Raw genomic sequence first — 27,134 nt, 5'->3', positions numbered from 1 at the left:
TAATTTCACACTTTGGACTTCCATTGTTGCTTGGATTTGGTGTTCTAGCATCATATCCCTTTGCATGCACGTAAAGTTGGCAACTTTACGTGTAATGCTAACATTAGGAGTCCAGATCTGCAATTGGGAAGTAATGGAATGGACTGAAATCGACAAAATGGAAACGATGAAGGTGGACTCGACAAGTCTATTCTTGGACTCGGCGAGTCGGGTCGAAACCTTAATCCCTTTTTGGTCACGAGTCAGATCGGTGAGTTGAGTGGTGACTCGGTGAGTTGGACAAGGCAGAACTCGATGATTGGAAGACTCAGCTGTTGGATTAATGTCTAAGTCCATAACTATATTTGGTATGTACTTGACCCGACCCGGCATGGTCCATTTGGGTTGCACTTCACCGACACAATTTATATGGATAATCTTTTGAGAATAGTATGTTTATGATTAATATTAATATGTTATAAGTTCTAATATATTAATATGGAATCATATTATTTAATTAGAATTGATCAAGAATTAATTCATAATTAATTAAGTGATCAAAAGGAACTAATTAAATATGGACTCTTATATATATGGAATGGGCCAAGTTCATTTAGGTTGGGCTAAGCTTTCATGGATAGTCCATGGAGTGTTTAACCCATGGATCCTAGGAAATGAAAGGTCATGGGTATTAGGGTTTAACCCTAATCCTCCATACTATATAAAGATGTCTTTGGTTGGTGAAATTGGCACTAGTGTGGATACACTAAAGAAGGGCTAGCCAATTTCACTAGAGAGAACCAAGTAATCATATTCTCTAAAGTATTCCAAGGTGTCTTGGTGATTTGTGATTCCACTTGAGGCTTTCACACTATTGGGGCTAAGCTCTTAAAGCTTGAAGACATCAAGCTACATCAAGAGGTATGTATTCTATCTTGTTACATTCATAGTTTTTGTATGCTAGATTAGGATAATACCTTGGATGTTCTTATTTGCATGTATAATAGAGAAAACATAGATCCAAGGTATTTAGGGTTGCATGTACACTTAGGTGGTGTTAGAATGCTCAAATCCCAACATCGGCGAGTCATGGGATGACTCGGCGAGTCGATTCGCGATGGGAAGCTTCTGAGCTGATGAACTCGACAAGTCAGTAGGCTGACTCGGCGAGTAGGGTCAACCTGGAAGGTTGAGATTGACCAGGACTTTGACTTTGACCAGTGCACTTAGTTTAGCTTCTAAAGTTCAGTTTGGGACTAAGTGTTATTTTAGAATTGGTAGCTCGGGGAGCTAGAGGAGCAGCGGTTCGGGGAGGCTTTCAATCAACAGCCAGAAGTGTAGCTGCAAGAGTTTCAACAGTGCAAGGTGAGTCTCCTCACTATGTGAATGGTTCTAACGCCACAATGTCAACCCATGTAGTTATCAGTAGCAAGAATCGGAGGTTAGCCCTTGGCACTGTATGCTGGTATGACTTTCTAGACCAAGGTCTGATGTCGGGCGGGTGGCCGAGGTTAGTTTTCATGTTAAATTATACTTGTTATCTGTGTGATACTTGTATGTGCCTGGTAGGGAGGTAAGTGTGGGCGAGGTCTCGTATCCCACTTACAGTTGGAACTTGGACGGGGTTCCATGACTCACCAGTAGCGAGGAAGGGGCGAGGCCCAAGACAGGCGAGGCCGTAGAAGAGGAATACAGTAGGGTATGATCGGTTTAGCGGGTGGGGCCCAAAGACAGGTGGGGCCTAAGAGAAACAGATTTGTATCCGAGCGGGGCTCGAAGCCAAGCGGGGCCTAGAATCGGCGGGGACCAACGTAGCGAGTGAGGCCCAAAGTGGCGGGTGTGGCCCAATATTCGCAGTATGTGATTATGCATGGTATGTGGTAGGTTGGGGAACTCAGTAAGCTTTGTGCTTATGATTTTCAGTTCTGGTTTCAGGTACTTCCGGTAGCAGAGGGAAGAGCTCGGGATGATCGCATGGCACACACCATTATTTACTCATCGTGGGATGTTTTACTCTGATAATAATGTTTTAGAACAAGGAGACTTATGTTTTTGACAGAATGATTTGATGATCTGTGGTTTTATTACTTAAATTATATGAAATTTTTAGTCTGGTTTTTGGGATGTTACAAAAAGAATCAAATCCATATTGCTAAAAATACAAACAACAATTTTTTCACATATGCCATTGCAAGGAAATATAAAATAAGATAAAAAATTTCTTTGTTTATAAAAATGTGATGAAAAACTTATCCTTACAATGCAATTACAAATGAAAAACTATGTTATTAAAAATTTCTAAGCAATCTATCATAACTCTTAAACAGCAGCTCCAAAAATCTAATCATCGAACCATGCAATCGAAATCCATCTCATCATGATCAGACTCAACATACTCTTCTCTAAAGCTTCCTTTCTTTTCTTCGATTCTACAAAACATCAAAATGTAATCTTATCACACTATGTATTAAGAATCTACAAATAAGAACTTAATAGAGTTAGATAGTGGACTTACCTAAAGCAAAGTCAAACTTTTTGATTCTACCTTCTCTTAGATCTTCCAGGTAGTCTGGGCAGCTTCGCTTCCAGTGTCCCTTCAGATGGCAGTAGAAACAAATGGCTTCTTTTGCATTGGCACATGAGACTATCCCAGAACTGGTCTTTCTCTTGTGATCAAAGCTTTTGACCATGGCCAATGCTTTTCCTTTAGGAGAGGGAATCATTTATGGACTATCGATGTCATTTCCTATGTTCTGGGTAGCTTGGGAAGTAGATCTTTGTCACAAATTGCATTTTAGCGAGGAGATTCTATTCTCATGTAATCATCATCTGATGTAAGATTTGCACTCTAAGTGAATATCATGCTATACGCTAACATGAAATCATCCATTTGAATCTAAACTCCTGTTTGAAGTTCAAAAATCTAATCTAATACATCTCGTCTATTCAACTATGGGCTGAAAACCCTAAAAATCTCGGTTCAAGTTTATTATAGAATAGGATCCTCTAGTTGGGCCTAATGGACCAATAAACTTACAATTTGACCATTTTGGGCCAAGGAACCCAAATTGGACTCTAATTGGACCCAAGCCATGAAACTAAAGTATTTTGGGTCATATGGGCCTAGAATGATTCATTTTATCTCTAATGGGCCAGGATGAACCATAGATGGTTTCTGAAGCCCTAATGGGCCGTAAACTATATTCATGGGCTTCTTTTGGACCGTAAGCTTTTATTAGGCCCTAATAGGCCGAAAAATTTATTGTTGGGAATCAAATTCTCGGTCATGAACCAAATTCAAGCCCAAGGTCCATTTTCTTTTTCCCTCCCTACCATTCTCGGTTTTTATATAAAAAAATGATGAGATTATTACTAACTTGACACATCATTATTTTATAATGGTAATCTATGCACATTAACCCTTATGTTTTTAGGTCCAAGGTTGTTAACCACCATGTAATAGCCGGTAATCTTTCTCCCCTCTCTTCTTCTAGCCTCGACCGAAGATTTCCCCCACCACCCTCATTTTCTTTCATTTCAACTCCACCATAAAACTCTCTAGAACATCAAGAAATCTCTCCCCATATCTCCAAATTTTCGATGGTTCCTTGTGAAAGATCAAGAGCTCTTCATCAAAGTTCGTCACTCTTGGTAAGTTCTTGTTTAAACCTATGGTTTAACTTCAATATTACATCAAAAATCTCTTCCTAACCCACATCATTTCATGATCTATGTTCTTGAACTTCATAGATTTCAAAAATCTCCTCAAGGAATCATCTAGGGCCGAAAAACTTCTTCAAACACTTCATCAAACTGAGAACAACAACCCAAAGTGAGCTCATACCCCTCTGTTTCGATTTTTACTTGGTTTTGGGGGAGAATACAAGTTGTTTTGTGTAGATCTAAGTGCATATGCATGATTTGTGTGCTTTCTTTGGTTACATATGTGTTTATGTGTTGTAAACTTCATAAACTAAAAGATCTACTACAAATATGATGATATTGGTATAACATAACACTCTTTTCAACATATCACACAAGAAAAAAGTTTAAAATACATCAAGAATATTTGAATCCAAGAAAACTTCATGAAAGGGCTAAAAATGAAAAAAAAAAAAAAAAAAAAAGACAAAATATAGGTTGTTAATGTAACTCTCGGCTAGTATGTGGTTCAAAAGGGAATTTTTGCTAAACAATGGCTAAACTCGACATTTGAGAACTTATAGGGACCAAAAATGTAATTATATTCATAAATGGGCCTTATTGGGCTTCTCATGGTTTTGGGCCCAAATATGGTATTTTTTGGTCTTTTGTGGGTTAAATTGTAATTTTCAAGAAATTTGTGTCAAAAATGTAATTTTTTTTGAAAAGGGGTTAAAGTTGCGAAATTATGAACATTTGGGCCAAAAAGATGGAATTTTCTATAAATGTGCCGAAAATGTATATTTTCACAAAAAATAAGTCAAAAATGATATTTTTGACAAAAAAGAGTTAAAAATGTTATTTTTACAAAAAACCAGCCTTAAATACAAGTTTTGTCCAAAATGGGGCCAAAAATGTTATTTTACTAAAATTGGGCAATAATTGTAAATTTTTGGCTTTATGGGCCAAGAATGTCATATTTTACAAAAAGTGGACTTTTTTGCTATTTTAGTAAATAATTAAGCTAATACTAGCAAAACAATAACAAACGAGCTAATTTTTGTCATTCTCATGCTATTGGGCCTTAGTGGCCCATTTACATGCTTGATAGGTCCTAAATACTATTGATATGTTTATTGGGCCACATTGACCCATTAACATGCGTGACAGACCTTGGATACCATGTACATGGTTGATAGGTCCTGAATATTATTTATATGTTTATTGGGCCTCATTGACCCATTAACGGTTGGATTAATGTCTATGTCCATAACTATAATTGGTAAGACTTGACCCGACCCAGCATGGTCCATTTGGGTTGCATGGCATCATACATTTGGATAGACTATAATGAGAGAAATAACACTTAAGGTTGTTTAATATATTATAAGTTCTAATATATTAATAAAATTATTTAATTAGTATTGATCAAGAATTAATCTAGGATTAATTAAGTGATCAAAAGAAGACTAATTAAATATATGGGTTGATTGTGTAAAACATCGATACTTATATAGTGGGCTAATGCTCCATGGATTATCTAGGTGGGCTAAAACCCATAAGATTCTTCATGGATGCTCCATGGTGTTTTTGTACCCATGGATCCTGGAAATGAAAGGCCATGTGAATTAGGGTTTACATGGTGTAACCCTAACTATATATGCATCTTATTCTTGACCAAAATCTGCACTAGTATCATTCTAGAGAAGGGCTAGCCGATTTCTAGTGTTCTACATTTCTCTCAAGGTTATTCCAAAAGCAATTGATGTTGTGTGAACCATTTGAGGTGTCACACTTGAGACACTAGGTACTCAAGCTTCCTGAAGACATTCTACATCAAAGAGGAGTGTATTCTATCTTGCTATATTCATTGTTTTGTATGCTAGATTAGGATAATACCTTGGATGTTCATATTTGTATGTATAATAGAGAAAACATAGATCCAAGGTATTTAGGATTGCATGTACACTTAGGAGTGTTAGAATGCTCAAAACCCAACAGTGGTATCAGAGCCTAGGCTTCTTCTCTTGTTATACTTGCAAAACTACTTAAAAAATCAAAGTTGTTTGCTGTCTGGGCATCTGACTCGGCGACTCCATCAGGAGACTCGACAAGTCTATGCCTAAAAAGTGATCAAAACGATCCAACTCGCCGAGTTGGTTCATGCACTCGACGAGTTGGAACCCCAGACAGCATAAATTCGACTTTTTTGGCTGGAATTGGACTAGGAACATTACCCTAAGATGTTTTTGAACTTATAAACTTGTTTTTGATGTGGTAATGTTTATGCTAATCCAATTTCAAAGATAATTGTCAATAGATTCATGTTTTGTATTTGTTTAAGGTTTAGACTAATTACATGAAAAAGCTTTGATTTGAATTATCTTGTTCTTATGAGTTGCTTAGATTAATAGGAAGCTATGTGAAATTGTTGTTTTCAATCCATTTTAATCTAAGAATTGATTCTAAAATGTGTTTTTGTAACTTGTCCTCAAGTTATATGAAAGGTCACATTTAAGTTTCATAAAACTCATAAAAGTTGGCAATGGTTACAAAAAATGAAGAGTCTTGTCCTCAAGTTATGGAGGTTCAAAAGTCACTTCATTAAGTAATAAAATATGTAACCTTAATTAATTCCATAAGTTACAAAATAAAGAAAAAGTTACATTCTGTAATAATTTAAAGTCTTCCATAACTTGTCCTCTAGTAATGGAACTTGAAGAGTTTTTTTAATTAAAACTACTTTAAACTCATATGTTATGGAATTAATTAGTTTTGAATAGTTTCAAAACTTGCCCTCAAGTTTTGGAATTTGAAAAGTTTTGCTCTTATGAATACTTTAATTCCAAGTTAGCCCTTAGAATTTTTAAAAGTTAAAATTCAACCCTTATACTTTATAATATTTATTTTTTATTTTTTTATTTTATATATATATATATATATATATATATAAGAGTAAAGTCAGTCTTACCGTTAGTAGGCCTCATTCACAAAGCCGGTCTATAAGGGGGTATAAGGTTACTGCCTATAAAATGGCAGTTTAATGGGTGTCCACACTCACCCACCGTTTCCTTGACCGGTGGACGGTCTTTAGCCGAACGGGTAGGACGAGGACTAGAATTATCCCTTCATTAAAAGTATTAATGATAAATACTAAGTAACTAAACCTTTTATTAATACCCAATCTTAGTTACTTAGGAAAATGTTAATAAGGTGCTAATCCATGAAATTACACTTTGCACTTTGTTTAAGTCGGTTAGTGGAGTGTGTGTTGTTAACCGGCACACTAACTCGTATTTAACAAGGTAGGAAATGGGTAACTTAATGTTTTATCATAGTATCGATGGAGCGTGTGTGGTTAACCGGCACATCGATTGAAACATGCCATTGAAAAGTTCAATGAATCTCAAAAGATCCAGGAGTTTCAAATCCAATTAAAACCTAATAATAAATTTCGTTTATCTTGGTGGAAATTGGTGAATCGTCCTTCACCTACCTTCAACTATTTTATAGCTTGGATTACGACATCCCTCTTATAAGTTATAAAATAGTTTGTTGGGTCCTAGCCTTAATATTTCATATTGGGTGTCATATTAAGGACTTTAGATCAACTATGTTGAATATCTCCCAAAATATGTCTGGTTTAGACATCTATGATCTTCCCAAATCTCTTGAAACATGCTTTCCTAAATGAAGATGATGTCCCATGGAAATCATACTTCTTTCACCTCCTCCAATTATTCTCCCTAACCCATAAGTTCTTGAAATGTTTAAGGTCACTCAAGCCCTATTGGCAAGCAAAGGTCTATGTGTGATCACATCTTGGAGATGTAGTCACATATTGACAAGCCGGGAGAGTTAGGTGTCAAAGTCTGGAGAAAGTTGGTGGCTCAACTACTTTCTAAGTCTCACAGTGAGTTCCTTTGGGACTCCTATGAAACAGACTAAGACAAGACCCTTAATGATCTTATCCATTTGCTAAGATCAACTTCCTACAACTTTATGGACATTGACATTGATGACATTGGATATCCAGTAAAGCTTTCTCTTCCCAATGGAAAGGGATCGGCCATAGTCAACTCGGTTGACCAAATGGTAAAGAGAAAAGCTAAGTTTGTGATAGTCCCGTGTACCATTACCAAAGGGTCCATATGTTTATATTTCCAAAGGAAGGGGCACAGGTTGCGAAGCTGTCAATTTACCTAAGGGTGTTAAAGTCAATAAGTTTGACTCTACTTCAGGTAAAGTCCACTATCTAACTCTGCTAAGTTTCAACTCTGAGATTCTTGATACATGATGTGACTGGGTCACATGGTGATGTTTTAAGAATCAAAGAAAAGTGAAGAAACTTAAAGAAAGAATATGTTGAATCCGATCACATAGATGGATTTCTATCGCATAGTTTGAAGATCGGATTCTTGAGCAACTTCTTATGAGTTATGATATATTGCTTAGGAATAGATAATAACAATGTTTTCATGTGCTTTTGCACTGTAAGGATAGTTTTCTGCAAACTTTTAAAAATAAAAGGAAAATTTCTGTTTTTATTTATTTTAAAATATCCTTACAATGACATCTGTGAAATTTTTTTTGTTTTTTATAAGATTCCATTAAGAGCAAGAGTGGAAATATGAATTTGATTCTTTCATTTGTGGTAGTGTCTAAATTTACCAAATAAGGAAAGATTTTCATCAACCAAGTTTCAGTTGGATAGAAACTTGGAATCATACAAGTTGTATAGTATGATCAATGAGAACTTTTAGCTTTGGAAAATTAAGACTAGTTCCTTGTTTACATGTATATGTGAATTAAGTGAAGGACTAAGGGATCGAGTACACATTATTTTGCATTGGTCAAGTCCACCACAAAAGATCGATAAGATTATTCTTCATAATTTACTAAAGTTCAGTAAATATGGTTATACTTACAAGTATAAGTATAATTTTGAAACATTGGAAAAGTTTCAATGTAAGGCAGAACGAATAAGAAGAGTCAAATTAGGCAGAAAGATAAAAGTTTCTCAAATCTGAAAAGATGGGAGAGTACTTTAGTATCATGTTATATAATTATCTTAGTGATTAAGAGACCTTATCATAATTCATCCTCTAAGTGCATTCTGATAGTTAAGAAGAGGAGTTATGAATTTTTGAAGTGGTTAAATCAAAAAGATGATTCATACTTCGTTCCAAAAACAATTCTTAGAGTTATACTCTAAGATCGTAACTTGAGTTACATGTCTTAAAGAAGGTTTAAAACACTTGTCAAATGTAAGAGTAAGATTTTCCTACTCTTGTACATTTGAAATTGGTAAGTTGTAATGTTTTGGATAAAACAAAGACTCACTTAGGCCAATTTTGTGAAAGTTATTGTCTTGATTAGAATCCGCACTACCTCGTGAATAACTAACAAGAAGGTCTTATATGTCAAGAGGACAGTGGGAGTCTTAAAAGTCTTGAAGGTCTCAAGAACTAATCAAGAATAAAACCTGAAGTTCTTCACTAGGACACGACTTGAGGTTTATAACCTATCATGTTGACATATACTGTGGCCATTCCAGTTAAATTTGGCTTTGTATATGAGTTCTTAGAGTTCTCAATTGGTTGCACAACAACTTGGAAGCAATGGCAGGCCCTTGATCTGCCAGGTGGCAAGAAATTAAGATTGAGTTCAGTCCATATGAGTTTGGACTTTTCATTATCCTTGTCTTGTGACTATGGTTTTGACAATTCACATGGATAAGAACACATACACCATTAAATCTAAGGGTCATAAGGTTTCTCTCCGATTCATGAAAATGATGGTGAGGAAACACTTCCACCAAGTAGATTTGAAGTAGATAGAAATTGTGATATTTGCATTCTCCAAGCCGTTAGTGGAGCCGTGTGGTTAACCGGCACACTAACATGGACTTGTGAGAAGTGGAAAAATGGTCTAAACAATTGAGACTATGATTACGACATCCGTTTTTGTTAGAACACTAAAAGTGACCCTCTTGAACGTTCCTGGAACCGCAGCCAACTTACTACCGCAATGAAAGATTCTACCCAGTCATCCAAAGTCAGAAGGCAGCAAGTTTTTGTACTAAGTCTATTTTGTCTTTTCTTTACACTTTCTATTTTCAGTATGCCTTCCATGGCTACTTCTAGAGAGTTATCTTTTGTAATGCTTGAGTCTCTATAAATAGAGCTCACTTGTTCTGAATCACATACGCATCTTCAAGTATCTTTACTACTTATCTCAGAAATTCCTTCCTCACTCACTTCTTACTATCATATGTGATCATAATCTCTCTTCAAAGCAAGTCCTTGTGACTTATTCACAAAGTTTGATCTCACTTACTAACCTTGGTTTGAATGTATTCCAAGTTATGAATCGACTTATGTGTATTCTTGATATAACAATTGATGTCATTTACATTACTTTACTTTCTGCATCTAACTCACTAACATCTAACTATTAATATTTTTGTTGAGCTAACTGATCCTTCGAGATTAACTATTCCGCTATATACTTGTTCTAACCATTTTGTTCAAGTGTATCTCAAAGGTTTTCTCTCAACAATTGGTATCAGAGCCAGAGTGGTTGCTTTTTGAAAATCGGAACGATGATTTTTCAAAGAGCCCTCTATACCACTAAAGCTCATCTCTAAACAAAAATTTCAAATGGCACAATCATTATCACTGAATGTTTCCAACAGTATTGGTGGTTCCAATCGAGCCCCAATACTGGTTGCAAATGAGTATCGTCACTGGTCTCAGAGGATGGAGAGATATCTCAGACGACTTAGTAGAGATGTCTGGAGATCTGTAGATGAAGGACCCCACGTACCAGTGCTTACCCCTGTCCAAACTGATGGAGCCACAGCAAGGCTTAGAGGAGGTCAACCAGCTTTGAATCGTACCACAAAAGATGATCCAGACAAAATGGAAACTGATGCTATTGCCTTTTATGAATCTCTTGTGGAGTTGCAACTGACAACTTTGACATCACCATAAATTGCAAATTAGCAAAGGAGATTTGGGATGTTCTCATAAACTTGTATGAAGGTTTAGAGCAGGCTCAAGACAAGAAGCTTACTATAGCACTCAAGGAATTCAATAACTTCAAAGCCCACTCCGGTGAAAGTTTGGAAGATTCATTTAAAAGGTTCAACTTGATTGTCACAAAACTGTCCAATGCGGGTACTATCCGCAGCAAGAATGAAACAAATATGCAGTTTCTTAATGGCTTAGGAAGACACTGGACAATAGTCAAAATGATTGTACAAGGTGACATGAAGATTCACTCCTTATCTCTCTATAAGCTTTATGGAGAATTGCAAGCTCAAGAGTCCACTGTGCTCAAGGACTGCTCAGATTTCGGAGGACCACTCGCATTAGTAGCCCAATCACCTCACACTCAAACCTATCCCACCTCATATGACTCTCCACCACAGTCATATGAAGTTGACTCAGAATATGACGATGAAGAAGAGTTTAAGAATGTCGTTGCTCTTATCAGTCAGAAATTTAATCGCTTACCACCTTCATTTCGCAAAAACCAACAATTTAATTGACCACCTTTCAACCGTAACTTTCAAAACAATCACTTCCGTTCCACCAAAAACCATCTCCCTCCACCGCTGTCTCAACAGACTCAGTCCAAAGAAGTACCACCGCAATCCCAATCAACTGACGCCGGTACCTCTATAGTAGACAAGAGTGATGTCATCATATGTCACAAATGCAATAAGGAAAACCATTTTGCCAAAAAGATTGCAAGGCAAATGTAGTAAAAGATAGATCCTTCTAACTTCGAATGGCTCAAGAACTGAAAGATAAAGAAAAGGGAAAGGAGTACGTTGCTCAAGTGAAAATGAATCATCAGGAGATGAAGATGAAGAAGTCCTTAGCAAAGGGAAAGGCAAGATCTGTATGTTGGCAACTGCTGATGAAGATGGCTCAACCAATCTAAAGAAGAACCATTGCTATATGGCTAAAGATGGAACTCTCAGCATTGTGGAACAGGTAAAACTCATGATTCAAAGTTTAAATTACAACATGCATGATTGTCAACCTTTTATAGACACACTCAATGACACTTGTGCTGCCGTCCTTATAGACAACAATAAAGCCCTAGATGAGAAGAACATCGCTTCGCAGGAGATGTTCCATGTTAAAGAACGTTTGGACAATAAGAGACTCAAAATGGCAATGTTAGAGAAGGATTTAATGTTAGAAAAAGATGCTAGAATGCTTAGTGAAACTCAATTAGAAATAGCCTTAAATCAAAGAGATCTAGCACAAAATGAAATTGTACGTTTAAATCTTTTAATTGAAAAGCTGTTTAATGAAACTGAGGCCATTGAGTATCTTGTTAATAATGGGAATGTTGACAACACTTTTAACTAGGGTTGGTCCAATGGTTACCCAACCGCATTGGACTTATCACCTCATTTCACACAGGAACGTCCCTATGTCCCACCAGACCGCAACTTCTTATTTCCAGTCAATGAAAAAACATTTCCTGAGGATATCCAAGCCCACTTTGGAAAACTTCATGATCTGAGTAATAATTGTGTTATGTAAGAAATTCTCCCTGAATCTTCTACTCATGTGAACAACACAGATTCTCAGACATCATCCATAGTTGATGAGGAGATTGTTATTGAAAGTCCTGAAGTCTCTTTAGACTTCCCAACCTTACAGTCTGACCGCATTGTCTCTGACTGCAATCATAAACCGTAATTTGTCCCATTGCCTAATATCAATTGTCCCAAAGAAGTATTCACCAAGACTTACTCTGCGGTAGTCCAAAGCACTACTCCACTGATCGAAGTCAAGAGTTCTGTGACCATTGAGCCAATTAATTATGAATTACCAATTGAAAATTTTGAATTTGGTCAATGTTCTCAAAGTCCTAACTTCTCAAGTTCGGATGAATCGAGTCACTATTTTTCAAAATCCTCTAAAGATTCTAGGAAACCGCAATTAAATATCACTGACTGCGGTTCCCCTAAGACCGAAGCAAAAAGAGTTTTTAAAGAAGAATTTCGCTCTCGTGGCAAGCAACGTGAAATTTGCTCAAAAGTTAAGAAATCTGTGAAATGTCCTAAATTAAAATGTCCTGAGAAGTTTACTTTTTCAAATTATCATTTCAAGAAAACTGTTTCCAAGAAAACAAAAAGAAAGGAGTTCACTGTTTCTGACAATGCTCAAAAAATATCCAAACATGAGGATAAGTCTTTTCGTTCAAATGGATTTCTAATCTATTCTATCAATGATCCAAAATGGAAAGGTATCTTACCTACTCCAACCTTTTCGGTGTCAAAGTATGAAAAGTGGAAAGGAATTTTGGCAACTCTGGCACCCAAAAGGTCATCTCAAATGTTTAAGAAATCAAATCACAAAAGCTCTGCACATGCCTTCACACCTGCCAAACCTACACAAAACATCTTTTCAAAACACACAAACAAAAAGGTCAAATCTGACAATCCTCGGAATGGACAAAAACATACTTTTTCTTCAAAAACTCAGAACATGTCAAATGTCAAAAAAAATGAAAAAAAGTTCTCTTGTCAATGTCAATGTAAAAGAATTCAAAGAACTTCCAACACCCAGGATTTCAAGGTCAATTCTAATCTCTTCAAAAATACTCACAATTACTCGCAATCTCACAAAACTCCGAAGAACTTCAAACACCCACGACTAGGTTTGAAAGTTGACTTAAAACATGTCCCTGCCACCTCGCATCAAGCATCGATTAACACATCGTATGTGACCTCGGGCTCCAAACTCACCTGGGTGCCCAAATTAACCACTTAGTTTTTGTAGGCATTGTGCAAGGAGGATCAAGCAGACGAATGGTTAATCGACAGTGCCTGCTCCTTGCACATGACCGGAAGGTTAGAATACCTTCGAGATTTCAGGCCTATATGCAATGGTGGAAATGTCACTTTTGGAAACAATGCAAATGGAATCATACGAGGCTACAGTGTTCTCACCACAGGGAACTTTTCCATTCAGAAGGTTGCTTATGTAGAAAGCCTTAAACACAATCTCATCAGTGTTGGCCAACTATGTAAAGCAGGCCATCGAATGGAATTTGATGATCAATTCTATTACATAATGACAGGTGACAGGAGCACTTGCTTAATTAAGCCTCGCTACGAAGGCACAATGTATCCTCTGGATATCTCTCTCATCATTGGTAAACCACAGCTGTGTTTTCTTTCTAAAGCTGTACCCTACACTCCGCAACAAAATGGTGTCGTCGAACGAAGAAACCGCACATTAGTAGAAGCAGCCAGATCCATGCTTAAGTTCGCCCATCTTCCTCTCTACTTCTGGGCTGAAGCTGTAGCAACTGCATGCTTTGTCCAAAACCGAAGCATTGTGTGCAAACGTCTCAACAAAACACCATACGAAGGTCTTAACAACCGCAAGCCGAATGTTCGTTTCTTTCATATCTTTGGGTGTAGATGTTACTGAAGGGTTTGGAGCATTCTAACACTTCCTAAGTGTACATGCAACCCTAATAACCTTGGATCTATGTTTGTCTAATTATCATGCAAAGTTGAATTCTAAGGTTATATTCCTATCTAACATACATGGGGAACAATTTCTAACTTGAATGAAAGATATAATAACTTACCTTGTTGTTGCTTATGTTCCTTGAAACCTTGTGAGCCTAGCACCCCAAGTGTGATGCCTCAAATTCTTCACACAACACCAAATGCTCTTGGAAAGACTTTTGAGAGAATACACACTTCTTAAAATTGGCCTAGCCCTCTTGTCTCATATGTGTAGCTGATTTTGTGGAGAATGGGATTCTTATATAGTGTTGACACATGTAGGGTTACACCATGTAAACCCTAATGTGTCATGACTCTTCATTTCCATGACCCATGGGTTTGTAACTCCCATGGAGCATCCTATGGGTGGAACCCAACTTGATAATCCATGCAGCCTCTTAGCCCACTATACAGGATATGAATGATTTACATAATCAACCCATATATTTAATTAGTCATCTTTTGATCACTTAATTAATTCTCAATTAATTCTTTGATCAAAATAATCAAATAATATTATTAATATATTAGAACTTATAATATATTAATAATCTCCAAGTGTTATTTCTCTCATATAGTCTATCCAATTGCATGGTGCCATGCAACCAAAATGGACCATGTCGGGTCGGGTCAAGTACTGACCAAAAATAGTTATGGACTTAGACACCTTATCCAACAGTCTCCCACTTGGATAAGTCTAATAACTATAACTCCAGTACTTCAGGAACCAACCGGCAATCGTAGCTATTTCAAGGTCTCTCGGAACTGAGAAGATGTTGATACGCCATTTAAGATAAGTGATCATATAATCCTCTGTTCTAGATATCAGCCGGACAAATACATGGAAAAATGTCTTACTTATTGTCCAGCAGTTTGTTTCTCGATTTCCGATTTGTTTGACAAAGAACTTAATTGAACACATCAACTTAGTTCTGACCGGGCCTGGTACATAGGTGAAAACAAAATTATCGAGGGGCCCAGATATCAGCTTCTAATCCAAGAAGGAACAGATAAACTTCGACTCATATGTTTGTTCTACCACTCATTGAGTTACACACAAAAGCACGTTTTATAACATCGAGTTACCAATGTGTTTTCGTAAAATCAATGCATAACCAACTTGTAAGTAACAAATCATACTCTAGGTTTGAAGACTTATATGATATTACCGTCTCACGATCACTCGAGATAGAATTCCATGAAGTGATTCCAGTGAGCGTGGGTTGAGTCCAATGCTCATAACTTATGAGCACTCATGATTGTTGTAGCCTTGTCCAACACCTTAGACCTCTGCAACCAATCATGACAGTCTTGATTCATACCTACTTCCACCATATGACCGACTGTGGAGGTTTGAATAATATGTTATACCAAACAAAATTATTCTGGAAGTCAAAACATGGAAAAGAAATATAGTAAACGATCGACAAAAGATAGCAACACTTTACTCATAAATAAAACACCTTTTATTCATCATCTAATGTCAATTACACTTTACAAATTTCGAGGTTATCTAACTACTAAATCTAATATCATCCTTCAGCCCTATGCTCCAAGCATGCTGGGGATGCTTAACCTGAGTCAGTCCCTTCGTGAGGGGATCTGCTGGGTTCTCATCCGATGATACCCTCTTTGCCACGAGGAGTCCTTCTTCTATTCGATGTCTGATAAAATGGTATTTTCTGTCGATGTGTCTGGATCTCCCGTGATCCCTTGGTTCCTTGGGTAAGGCAACAACACTTTCACTATCACAGAAAATTTCCATTGGCTCTTTAATAGCTGGTACAACTCCAAGGTCTCCAATGAAGTTCTTCAGGCATATCGCCTCCTTTGCCGCCTCACTAGCTGCAATATACTCTGATTCACAAGTTGAATCAGCCACTGTCTCTTGCTTGGAACTCTTCCAAGAAATTGCTCCTCCATTTAGAGTAAAGACCCAGCCCGACTGAGAGCGGAAATTATCCCTATCAGTCTGGAAACTAGCATCACTATACCCTACAACTCTCAAGTCATCACTCCCACCGAGGGTAAGGACCCAGTCCTTAGTCCTCCGTAGGTACTTGAGGATATTCTTTACCGCAGTCCAGTGTGCCTTGCCAGGGTTCGCCTGATACCTGCTAACCATGCTCAGGGCAAAGGCAACATCAGGTCGAGTACATGTCATAGCATACATGATCGATCCTACAGCTGAAGCATAAGGTATTTCTGTTATCTCAGCCTTAGTGCTAGGGCTTTGTGTCTTACTCAATCTGGCGTTACTCTGGATGGGTAACTCTCCTTTCTTGGAGTCCTGGATGCTGAATCTCTTCAGCACCTTATCCAAGTAGGTACTCTGACTAAGTCCAATTAGTCTTTTACTCCGATCTCTCAAGATCCTTATCCCTAGAATATAGGCAGTTTCTCCTAGGTCCTTCATAGAGAAACACTTCCCAAACCAGGACTTAACTTCCTGTAGAGTTGGGATGTCATTTCCTATGAGTAGTATGTCATCCACATACAATACCAAAACGCTAACTATACTCCCACTAGCCTTGACATACACGCAAGACTCATCTTCACTCCTAGAAAAGCCAAATTCCTTGACCTTTTCATCAAAGCAAAGATTCCATCTGCTAGGTGCTTGCTTTAATCCATAAATGGACTTCTCAAGCTTACACACTCAATTAGGGTACTCGTTGCTGACAAAAGCCTCTGGCTGACTCATGTAAACATCTTCAGCCAACTTTCCATTAAGGAAAGCGGTTTTGACATCCATTTGCCATATTTCATAGTCATGAAATGCAGCTATGGCTAACAGAACTCTAATAGACTTAATCTTGGCTATAGGAGAAAAAGTCTCATCATAGTCCACTCCAGGAATTTGAGAGAAGCCCTTTGCAACCAGTCTAGCCTTATAAGTGTGTAATTTACCATCCATGTCGGACTTCTTCTTGAAGATCCATTTGCACCCAACTGTCTTACGACCTGGTACATTCTCAACCAAGTTCCAAACTTGATTGTCATACATGGACTGTATTTCGTTGTCCATTGCCTCTTTCCACTTGGCTGACTCAGGGCCTGCTATGGCTTCCGCATAACTGTTAGGTTCATCCAGACCTATCAGTGTCTCATCACAGATAAGTGAATCACCTTCTACAGTAATGTGGAATCCATAGTAATGCTCAGGAGCATTCCTAACCCTTGTGGACTGCCTTGGAGGTACAAACTTGTCAATTGGCTCAACAGGAGTTTCCTCCTCAAGTTGAGTGCTAGAGTTTGAAGTTCCTTCACCGCTTGACTCTTGAATTTCTTCAAGATCAACTTGTTGGGTTTTGAGCAATCTAACACTTCCTAAGTGTGCAAGCAACCATAATAAACCTTGGATATATGTTTGTCTAAATACATGCAAAATAATAATTTTTCCAAGGTTCATCACCTATCTAACATGGCATGGGGAACATTTCAACATAAAAAGTTAGAAGAGATTACATACCTTTTTGATGAGTTTGGTTCTTGAGGAGTTTGAGGGCTAAGCACCAATAGTGTGAATGCCTCAAATGGAATCACAAAACACCACAAACTCTTGGAAAACTTTGAGAGAGTATACACACTTTGTATTTTCGGCCACACACAAGCACACACACACTAGTTCACTAGTTGCCATTTCATGCACCACAAGCATGCTTATATAGTGTACATGGTTAGGGTGAAACCCTAATAACCCATGACCTTTCCTTTTCCAAGGATCCATGGGTTAAAAGCTCCATGGATCATCCATGGACTTCCATCAAAGCCTAGCCCATTAACAAATGAGTGTTAGCCCACACCATATAAAACCAATAGCCCATAATCTAATTAGTCTTCCTTTGAATCTCTAAATTATTTCATAATTAATTTAAGACTGATACTAATTAAATAACATAACTTCATATTAATATATTATAACTTATAATATATTAATAAACATATCTGTATAACTCTCATAAAATTATCCATAAATAGTTTGGATGAGATGCAACCCAAATGGACCATGCCGGTCGGGTCAAGTATATACCAAATAAGTTATGGACTTAGACATCTTATCCAACAGACTCCCACTTGGATAAGTCTAATAACTGTATTTGCCATTTTAAGACAAGTGATCATATAATCCTCTGTTCTCATGATATCAGCCGGACAAACACATGGAACTATGTCTTGCTTATTGTCTGGCAGTTGTTTCTCGATTTCCGATTTGTTTGACTAAGAACTTCACTGAACACATCAGTTTAGTTCTGAACGGGCCCGGTACATGGGTCAACACAAAATCATCGAGGGGCCCAGATATCGCTTCTATTTCTAGAAGGAACAGATAAACTTCGACTCATATGCTTGTTCTACTACTTGTTGAATTGTACACAAAGGCACGTTTTATAACATCAAGTTATTGATGTGTTTTCGTGCAATCAATGCACAACCAACTCATAAGTAACAACTCATATCTCTAGGTTTGAAGACTTATATGATATTATCGTCTCACGATCTCTCGAGATAAATTCCATGAAGTGATACAAGTGAGCGTGGGTTTATACCAATACTCATAACTTATGAGTACTCATGAATGTTGCAGCAACCATTGCCATGTCTAAACACTTTCAGCCATCTACAAACCCAATTCATGACAATCTTGATTCATACCTACTTCCGATGTATGACCGATTGTGGAGGTTTGAAAAAATTAATTATTCTGGAAGTCAAAACATGCAAAACTGAAACAATAGTAAATAATTGACAATGATAGTAACACTTTACTCATAAATAAATCACAAATTTATTCATCATCAAACGTCGATTACATTTTACAAGTTTCAGGAAAACTATCTAATCTGTAAAACTAATATCGTCCCTCAGCCCGATGCGCCTCGCATGCTGAAAATGCTTAACCCTTGTCAGTCCCTTCGTAAGGGGATCTGCAGGATTCTCATCCGACGATATCCTCCTTGCCACGAGGAGTCCTTCTTCAATCTTGTGTCTTATGAAGTGATATTTTCTGTCAATGTGTCGGGATCTGCCATGATCTCTTGGTTCCTTGGCTAAGGCAACCGCACTATTGTTGTCACAGAAAATCTCCATAGGTTCTTTAATAGCTGGTACAACTCCAAGGTCTCCGATGAAGTTCTTTAGCCATATCGCCTTCTTTGCTGCTTCGCTCGCTGCTATATACTCTGATTCACAAGTCGAATCAGCCACCGTCTCCTGCTTGGAACTCTTCCAAGAAATTGCCCCTCCATTTAAGGTAAAGATCCAGCCCGACTGAGAGCGGAAGTTATCCCTATCAGTCTGAAAACCAGCATCACTATACCCTAATACTCTCAAGTCATCACTCCCACCAAGGGTAAGGATCCAATCCTTAGTCCTCCACAGATACTTGAGAATGTTCTTTACCGCGGTCCAATGAGCCTTGCCAGGGTTCCCCTGATACCTGCTGACCATGCTCAAAGCAAAGGCCACATCAGGGCGGGTACAAGTCATACATGATCGAGCCAACAGTGGAAGCATACGGTAGTTGGCTCATCTCAGCTATCTCTGCCTCTGTACTCGGACTCTGAGTCTTACTCAGTTTAGCATTGCTTTGGATTGGTAAATCTCCTTTCTTGGAATTCTCCATGTTGAACCTTTTCAACACCTTATCTAAGTAGGTACTCTGACTAAGTCCAATTAGTCTTTTTCTCCTTTCTCTTAATATCCTTATCCCTAGGATATAGGCAGCCTCCCCTAGGTCCTTCATAGCAAAGCACTTCCCAAGCCAGGACTTAACCTCCTGCAATGTTGGGATGTCATTTCCTATAAGTAGTATGTCATCCACATACAGTACCAAGAAGCTAACTATACTCCCACTAGCTCTGACATACGCACATGACTCATCTTCACTTCTCGAGAAACCAAACTCTTTGACCTTCTCATCAAAACAAAGTTTCCAGCTACGAGATGCTTGTTTTAATCCATAAATGGACTTCTTAAGTTTGCATACTCTATTTGGGTACTCTGCACTGACAAAACCCTCTGGCTGATTCATGTACACATCCTCAGCCAACTTTCCATTAAGGAAAGCGGTTTTGACATCCATTTGCCATATTTCGTAATCATGAAATGCGGCAATGGCTAGCATAACCCTAATAGACTTAATCTTTGCTACCGGCGAGAAGGTTTCATCATAATCAATACCTTGAGTTTGAGTAAAACCCTTCGCAACCAGTCGAGCCTTATAAGTATGCACTTTTCCTTCCATGTCGGTCTTCTTCTTGAAGATCCATTTGCACCCGACTGTTTTACGGCCTGGTACATTGTCAACCAAGTTCCAAACTTGATTGTCATACATGGAGTGTATCTCGCTGTCCATAGCCTCCTTCCATTTAGCAGACTTCGGGCCTACCATGGCTTCCTTAACACTGCTAGGTTCATCCAAATTTACCAGTGTTCCTAACCCGTGTGGAACGCCTCAGAGGTACAGACATGTCAGCGTGCTCAACAGGAGTTTCCTCCTCAGGTTGATTGCTAGTGTCTGAGGTTCCTTCACCAATTGCTTCTTGAGTTTCTTCAAGATCAATTTTCCTCCCACTGTCTCCTTGGCTTATAAATTCTCTCTCACGAAAGACCCCTCTTCTTGCTACAAAAACCACATTCTCACTGGGTCTGTAGAAGAGGTAACCGAAGGATTTCTGTGGGTAGCCGATGAAAATACACCTTTCACTTCGGGGTTCGAGCTTATCATGAGTCTCACGCCTCACGAAAGCCTCGCAACCCCAAATCTTGATGTGCTCTAAATTGGGAACCTTCCCAGTCCACATCTCATGAGGTGTTTTGGTAACCTTCTTTGTAGGGACTAGATTAAGGATATGGGCGGCAGTCTCTAAGGCATACCCCCAAAAAGAGATTGGTAACGAAACTCGACTCATCATAGAGTGAACCATGTCCAACAAAGTTCGATTACACCTCTCAGCTACACCATTCAGCTGTGGTCTCCTGGAAGGAGTCAATTGGGAGACAATCCCACACTCCTTAAGATAGTCAAGGAACTCGGTACTAAGATACTCACCACCTCGATCGGATCGAAGCATCTTAATGTTCCTGCCCAATTGATTTTCTACTTCCTGTTTGAATTCCTTAAACCTTTCAAAGGTTTCTGACTTATGTTTAATTCAGTAGATATACCCATATCTACTAAAATCATCAATAAAAGTCACATAATACCAATTAACATCCCTTGTGGCGGTTTTGAATGGCCCACATACATCAGTATGTATTAGGTCCAACAAACCCTCACCCCTTTCACAGGTTCCAGTGAAGGGTGATTTTGTCATCTTTCCAAGTAGACAAGATTCACAACTATCATTCGATTTAAGGTCGAACGATTCCAAGACTCCACTCTTTTGGAGTTGGCCTATGCGTTTCTTGTTTACATGTCCAAGACGACAATGCCACAATGATGCTTTATCTAGGCTAGTAGAAAAATCAATATACAACACATTATTTCCTAAGTTGTCTACAATCGAAACAGTTTCATACACACCATCACAAGGTAACGCTTTAAAATAAAACACATTTTTAAAGAAAGCATTAATACCACCACATTCATTATCAAACGAAAAGGTAAAACCTTGTTTGTACAAAGCATGAAAAGAAATAATATTCCTCGCCATTTCAGACAAGTACACACATTTATTCAAATCTAATTTTAACCCATTATTAAGCAACAAAGTATAAACTCCAATCTTGGAAACAAGTGAAGCCTTCCTATTCCCCATGATCAAGTTTACCTTCCCGTGCTCCACATCCTCACTTCTTCTTAGGCCCTGCAAATCAGAACATATGTGAATACCACATCCTGTATCAAGCACCCAAGAGTTAGAATATGTTGAGTAATTAGACAATATAGTGTAAATACCTGCATGGGTGGATTTCACTTTCCCATCCTTTAGATCCTGCAAGTACTTAGGGCAGTTTCGCTTCCAGTGTGCCTTTTCATGGCAATAAAAGCATTCAGCATCCTTGGGAATGGCAGAAAGAGTGACAGAACCGCTCTTGGTGTTCGATGAGGAGCCTTCAAGAGACTTTCCCTTGGTACCCTTCGAAGGGTGTTTCCTATTTTTCCCTTTGCCTTGCCCAATAGCTAAAACAGGGGTAGATGTTGGAGTAGGAGTAGGAGAGGTAACAACCGCCTTGCCCTTAAGACCGGTTTCCGTGGTCTTCAAGAGTCCTTGAAGCTTGCTGAGGGTAACTTCCTCCTTGTTCATATGATATGTCATACGAAAATGGTCATAACAAGAAGGTAAGGAGTGCAAAATGATGTCAATTGCCAACTCCTCAGGGATGTTCACATTCAGCTTCAGCAAACGGTCCACATACCGTTGCATCTTTTGGATGTGAGCCGTGACGGAATCACCGTCCTTCATGCGGGTAGTTATTATGGAGGAGATTATTTCATACCGCTCCTAACGAGCACTCTGATGGTACCTTTCCATCAGGTCTTGGTGCATCTCAAAAGGGTAGTAATCTTCATATGACTTTTGGAGCTCGGCTGTCATCGTGGCCATCATGATACATGCCACCTTAGTAGCATCTCTCTCATGTGCCCTGAATTCAGCGATCTCCTCAAGAGTAGCAATAGACTCATCAAGCTCTTTTAACTCCTTATCGAGGACATATTCCTTGTCCTCATAACGAGTAACCATCCTGATGTTCCTAATCCAATCCATGAAGTTGGAACCATCAAAGATGACCCTCCCACAAAGATTCATGAGAGAGAAAGAACCAGTTGGGTTAGAGCCTAAAGCATTAGTGTTGGAAGACATCTGAAAGAAGAAGGCAAGTTTAGATTAGATATATAGGATCCTTAATAAGACACCCAAATGTAATATTAAGGCTAGGACCCAATCACAATATATTATACTTAGAAGAGGGATGTCGTAATCTAAGTAATGATATATTTGAAAGGTAGGTGAATGACGATTCACCAATTTCCACCATGAAAACAAAATGAATTATTAGGTTTTAATTGTATTTGAAATTCCTAGATTCTTTTGAGATTCATTGAACTTTTCAATGCCATGTTTCAATCTCGATTGTGCCCTTCAAGTTTTGTGACTGGGATGCCGAGGATCACAAAACAAGGTGTGAATAACCATGCTAATTCACTTGGTACCCTTAATATTATCACCTAATCAATGTGTCGGTTAACCACACATGCTCCATTGATCTATGACAAACATTAAGTCACCCTTCGTGATCCTTACTAGTCCAAGTTAGTGTGCCGGTTAACCACACACGCTCCACCAACGACTTGGTAAGGTACAAAGTGTGAATTCCATGGACTAGCACCATGTTCACATTTTTCCTAAAATAACTAAGATTGGGAATTAAAAAAAGGTTTAGTTACTTTATAATAATCATTATACTTTTAATGAGGATTTAAAGTCATTGTCCTACTCGTTCGGCTAACGACCCTCCACCAGTCAAGCAGGCGGTGGGTGAGAATGGACACCCATTAAGTGACCATTTTATAGGCAACAACCTTATACCCACCTTATAGACTGGCTTCGTGAATGAGGCCTACTAACGGTAGAACGACTTATTCTTATACATATATATAATAATTAACCATTAATGTTATAAATATTATAAGGGTTGAATTTTAACTATTAAAACTCTAAGGGTTGGAATTAAAGTTTATTAAAGTTTGTGAAACTTTACAAATTCCAAAACTTGAGGACAAGTTTTGTAACTATCCAAAACTTTTCATTTCATAACTTATGAATTAAAGGTTCATAAAATGAAGAGTCTTCATTTTCATGTAACTTATGTGTTGAAATGTGTGTGTTAAAGAAAGTGACCTTTGGATATCCATAACTTGAGGACAAATTATGGACTCCATTAAAACACATAACTGATCAAGAATTAATTCTAAACAATTCAGCAAATAATTCCTATCATCTTCTAAATTCATAAGAACAAGAACATGATCATCAAAATTTCAAGAATTATATGAACACATAAAATCATGGAATTTTGATATATGCTATTGTAAATGGATTAGAACAACCATTACACAAACTAAAACAAGTTTTAAAACACCAAAACAGTTTAGGGTAATGTTTCTTGTCCATTTCCAGCAGCAAAAGTCGAAAATCTGCACTCTGTCGCTCCTACTCGTCGAGTGCAGGAACCTACTCGGCGAGTAGGTTGAAGATACACATGGACGCGGCGAGTCCCCACATGGACTCGGCGAGTTCATCAGTCAGACAGCAAGTTTTTCGACTTTTTCAACTATTTTGCATCAAGTATCAAACAAGCAAGCCTAGGCTCTGATACCACTGTTGGGTTTTGAGCAATCTAACACTTCCTAAGTGTGCATGCAACCCTAATAAACCTTGGATCTATGTTTGTCTAAATACATGCAAAATAATAATTTTTCCAAGGTTCACAACCTATCTAACATGGCATGGGGAACATTTCAACATAAAAAGTTAGAAGAGATTACATACCTTTTTGATGAGTTTGGTTCTTGAGGAGTTTGAGGTCCAAGCACCAATAGTGTGAATGCCTCAAATGGAATCACAAAACACCACAAGCTCTTGGAAAACTTTGAGAGAGTATACACACTTTGTATTTTCGGCCACACACAAGCACACACACACACACACTAGTTCACTAGTTGCCATTTCATGCACCACAAGCATGCTTATATAGTGTACATGGTTAGGGTGAAACCCTAATAACCCATGACCTTTCCTCTTCCAAGGATCCATGGGTTAAAAGCTCCATGGATCATCCATGGACTTCCATCAAAGCCTAGCCCATTAACAAATGAGTGTTAGCCCACACCATATAAAACCAATAGCCCATAATCTAATTAGTCTTGCTTTTAATCTCTAAATTAATTCATAATTAATTTAATACTAATACTAATTAAATAACATAACTTCATATTAATATATTATAACTTATAATATATTAATAAACATATGTGAATAACTCTCATAAAATTATCCATAAATAGTTTGGATGAGATGCAACCCAAATGGACCATGTCGGTCGGGTCAAGTATATACCAAATAAGTTATGGACTTAGACACCTTATCCAACACAACTTGCCTCCCACTGTTTCCTTGGCTTATAAACTCTCTCTCTCTCTCTCTCTCTCTCTCTCTAAAGAAATCCCTCCTAGCTACAAAGACCACATTTTAACTAGGTATGTAGAAGAGGTAGCCAAAGGATTGCTGTGGGTAGCCGATGAAAATACACCTCTCACTTCGAGGTTCGAGCTTATCATGAGTCTCGTGTCTCACGAAAGACTCACAACCCCAAATCTTGAAGTGGTCTAGTTTAGGTACTTTACCAGTCCACATCTCATGAGGAGTTTTGGCAACTTTCTTTGTAGGGACTAGATTAAGGATATGGGCGGCAGTCTCTAAGGCATACCCCCAAGACGAGATTGGTAGCGAAGCTCGACTCATCATGGAACGAACCATATCCAACAAGGTTCGATTACGCCTCTCAGCCACACCATTCAACTGTGGTGTCCTGGGAGGTGTCAATTGTGAGACTATCCCACATTCCCTTAGATAGTCAAGGAACTCTGAACTAAGATACTCACCACCACGATCGGATCAAAGCATCTTAATGTTCCTGCCCAATTGATTCTCGAATTCCTGTTTAAATTCCTTAAACCTTTCGAAAGTCTATGACTTATGATTGATTAAGTAGACATATCCATATCTACTGTAATCATCAGTAAAAGTCAAATAATAACGATTAGCATCCCTTGTGGCAGTTTGAATGTTCCACACACATCCGTGTGTACAAGGTCCAACAAACCTTCACCCCTCTCACACGAGCCTGTGAAGGGTGACTTTGTCATTTTTCCAAGTAAGCATGATTCACAACTATCATCTGAATTTAGTTCAAATGACTCCAAGACTCCATCCTTTTGGAGTTGGCCTATGCGTTTCTTGCTTATATGTCCAAGACGACAATGCCATAATGATGATTTATCCAAGTTATTATTAATAGAATCAATACACAATACATTATTTCCTAAGTTATCAACCACAGATACTGTTTCATACACGCCATCACAAGGTAATGCATTAATCGAACCAATTTCATTATCAAATGAAAAGGTGAAACCTTGTTTATACAATGCATGAAAGGAAATAATATTTCTTGCCATTTCTGGCGAATAACAACAATTATTCAAATCTAAACTAAACCCACTACTTAGCGAGAAAGTATAAACTCCAATCTTGGTGACAGGTAAAGCTTTCCTATTCCCCATGATTAGGTTTATTCTTCCTTGCTCCACATTCTCACTTCTTCTTAGTCCCTGCAAGTCACAACAAATGTGAATACCATAACCGGTATCAAGGACCCAAGATTTAGAATGGGGTGAGTTATTAGAAATGATAGTGTAAATACCTGCATGGTTGGGTTTAACTTTCCCATCCTTCACATCTTGCTGGTATTTTGGGCAGTTCCGCTTCCAATGTGATTTTTCATGGCAATAGAAGCATTCAGCCTCTTTTGGGTCAGAAGAGGGAGTAACGAAACCTTTCTTGGTTCCACTTGAAGAAGAGCCATCAAGGGTCCGAGCCTTGGTACCCTTAGAAGAGCTCTTTCTCTTCTTCCCTCAACTTTTCCCGATTGCCAAAACCGGAGTGGAGTTTGGAGTAGGAGTGTTAACAACCGACTTCCCCTTAAGACCTAATTCTACGGTCTTGAGAAGTCACTGAAGTTTTCTGAGTGTGACCTTTTCCTTATTCATGTGATATGTCATGCGGAATTGATCATAGCACGATGGTAAGGAGTGCAAAATGATATCTATTGCAAGATCCTCAGGGAAGTTCACATTAAGCTTCAGCAAACGATCCACATACCTTTGCATTTTCTGCATGTGGCTCGTGATGGATTCCCCGTCCTTCATCATGGTTGTTATCATGGAGCAGAT

This window comes from Lactuca serriola, chromosome 3, assembly GCF_051521515.1.
Source record: "Lactuca serriola cultivar US96UC23 chromosome 3, Lser_US96UC23_V15, whole genome shotgun sequence".
In the NCBI taxonomy this organism is placed as follows: domain Eukaryota; kingdom Viridiplantae; phylum Streptophyta; class Magnoliopsida; order Asterales; family Asteraceae; genus Lactuca; species Lactuca serriola.
Note: the sequence above shows the minus strand (reverse complement) of the source record.